At 35.1% G+C, this 2,882-nt stretch overlaps 1 non-coding gene across 1 annotated transcript; it reads left to right on the top strand.

Moving 5' to 3' along the window:
* Nucleotides 1–896: 896 nt before the first annotated feature.
* LOC130965091 (small nucleolar RNA R71) lies at nt 897–1,004 on the top strand. Its single transcript, XR_009081146.1, has one exon. It is a non-coding gene; the product is annotated as a small nucleolar RNA R71 (small nucleolar RNA).
* The last annotated feature ends 1,878 nt before the right edge of the window (nt 1,005–2,882 follow it).

The following is a 2,882-nucleotide window of genomic DNA, read 5'->3' as shown; positions in this document are numbered from 1 at the left end:
TACAATTTTTATTATAATTAGATATTTTGTAAATTGAAATTAAAGTTTCGGTGATATAAAAATAATAAAAAGTTATATCATTTAATTTGAATAATTAATATTGAGTTTAAACTATATTTAATAAAAATGTGATTAATATGCTTATTTTATAATTTAAATTAGAAATAATTAATTCAATTTAGCAATATGTTGATAAATAATGTTCTTAAATATTTTAAGAGAGTATATTTGGTTTTATCCTTCAATTTTATCAAAATATCTATTCATATCTATCCTTATACTTTTATAAAATCCTAATTTCTAACCCTAAATTCCTAAATTGGAAATCAGAAACCCTAATCCTAATTTTCCCCTTTCCCCCAACCTCAGAACGTAGCCCCCACCCCACCTTTCTTCCAAAACACTTAACACCAAAACAAAAGAAAAAACAAAGAAATGGAAAGGGAGAACAGAGAGCTTGGAATCAGAGAAGAGGGAGCCGCACTCTGCGCCATTATTCATGCCCATCGCCGTGCAGCCGTTGCTAACTCGCCTTGCCATCACCGCCGCTGGAGCAAGGTCACATCGCTGTTAGATTTGAAGCCGTTGAGGAGCTGAACACTCGCGAGGGAGAGGACAAACACGAGGAGAGCTTGTGCACGAAGGGTAGCGCCGCTGTGTCTCTGTCGCGCCTTCATCACTGTCGAAGCTGCACTTTTGCGTCACCATCGTTGTGCCTCCACCGAATTCGTCACACTGCTGCTGTTGTGATTGGTTATTTGCAACATTTCAATGAGCTCTTGAGCTTCTGCAGGCGTCTTCTTCAGATGAAGAGATCCTCCAGTAGAGCTATCCAATGACATCTTGGACAGTTCAGACAGGCCATCATAGAAAATACCTATGATGCTCCATTCAGAAAGCATGTCAGAGGGACACTTTCTGATCAATTGTTTGAATCTTTCCCAAGCTTCATAGAGGGATTCTCCTTCCTTCTGTCTGAAGTTTTGGACTTTCACTCTAAGCTTACACAATTTTTGAGGTGGAAAGAACTTTGCCAAGAAGGCATTGACTAGCTTTTCCCAAGAGTTCAGGCTTTCTTTAGGTTGTGAGTCCAACCATATCCTAGCTCTGTCTCTTACAGCAAAAGGGAATAGCATAAGTCTGTAGACCTCAGGGTCAACCCCATTAGTCTTGACAGTGTCACAGATTTGCAAGAATTCAGCTAAAAACTGATGAGGATCTTCCAATGGAAGTCCATGAAACTTGATATTCTGTTACATCAGAGAAACTAATTGAGGCTTAAGCTCAAAGTTGTTTACTCCAATGGCAGGGATAGAGATGCTTCTCCCATAGAAGTCGGGAGTAGGTGCAGTAAAGTCACCCAGCACCTTCCTTGCATTGTTGGCATTGTTGTTGTTTTCGGCTGCCATGGGTTCTTCTTCTTTGAAGATTTCTGTTAGGTCCTCTACAGAGAGTTGTGCCTTAGCTTCTCTTAGCTTTCGCTTCAAGGTCCTTTCAGGTTCAGGGTCAGCCTCAACAAGAATGCTTTTGTCTTTGCTCCTGCTCATATGAAAGAGAAGAGAACAAGAAAGTATGGAATCCTCTATGTCACAGTATAGAGATTCCTTGAGGTGTCAGAGGAAAAGAAAAATAGAAAGAAGAAGTAGAGAATTCGAACTTATCAATAAAGATGGAGTTCGAATTGTGCATTAAGGAATAGTGTTAGTCCATAAATAGAAGGATGTGAGAAGAGGGGAAGAAATTTTCGAAAATTAAGTAAAAGATTTTAAAAACATTTTGAAAAATACTAATTGATTTTCGAAAACTAAGAGTGAAAAAGAAATCAAGTGATTTTTGAAAAAGATTTTGAAATTAGAAATTAAAAAAGATATGATTGAAAACTATTTTGAAAAAGATATGATTAAGAATATATGATTGAAAAGTTATGGTTTTTAAAAAGATGTGATTGAGAAGATATGAATTGAAAAGCAATTTAAAAAGATTTGATTTTAAAAATTAATGACTTGGCTAACAAGAAAAGATATGATTCAAACATTAAACCTTTCTCAACAGAAAAGGCAACATACTTGAAATGTTGAATCAAATCATTAATTGATAGCAAGTATTTTTGAAAATGGAAAGAAATTGATTTTGAAAAAGATTTGATTGAAAAGATTTGATTTGATTTTGAAAAATTTTGAAAACTTGAAAAAAATTTGAATTGAAAACAGAATCTTCCCTCTTGTGCCATCCTGGCGTTAAACGCCCAGAATGGTATACATTCTGGCGTTTAACGCCCAAATCACTACCCTTTTGGGCGTTGAACGCCCAGCCAGGCATCCTGGCTGGCGTTTAAACGCCAGTTTGCCTTCTTCACTGGGCGTTTTGAACGTCCAGCTTTTTCTGTGTAATTCCTCTGCTGTATGTTCTGAATCTTCAATTCTCTGTATTATTGACTTGAAAAGACACAAATTAAAAATATTTTTGGATTTTTAATAATAAGGAATAATCACAATGCAACTAAAATCAAATAAACAATGCATGCAAGACACCAAACTTAGCAGTTTGTATACTACTGACACTAACAAAATGAGAATGCATATAACAAAACACTCAAGTCAAGAGAATTCAAAGATCAAAGCAAGGAAATCATCAAGAACATCTTGAAGATCACTTAAGACACATGAATGAATGCAAGAAGAACAGAAACATGCAATTGACACTAAACTTAACATGAGACACTAGACTCAATAAGAAACATACAATATTTTTGGTTTTTATGATTTTGTAATTTTTTTGGATTTTTCGAAAATTAAGTGGAAAAGAAAATAAAGGTATCAAAATTCTTAATGAGAATTCCAGGAATCATGCAATGTTAGTCTAAAGCTTTAGTCTAAATAAAT

The sequence above is a fragment of the Arachis stenosperma genome, chromosome 2, assembly GCF_014773155.1.
Source record: "Arachis stenosperma cultivar V10309 chromosome 2, arast.V10309.gnm1.PFL2, whole genome shotgun sequence".
NCBI lineage: Eukaryota > Viridiplantae > Streptophyta > Magnoliopsida > Fabales > Fabaceae > Arachis > Arachis stenosperma.
Note: the sequence above shows the minus strand (reverse complement) of the source record. Positions and strands in the feature narration are given on the sequence as shown.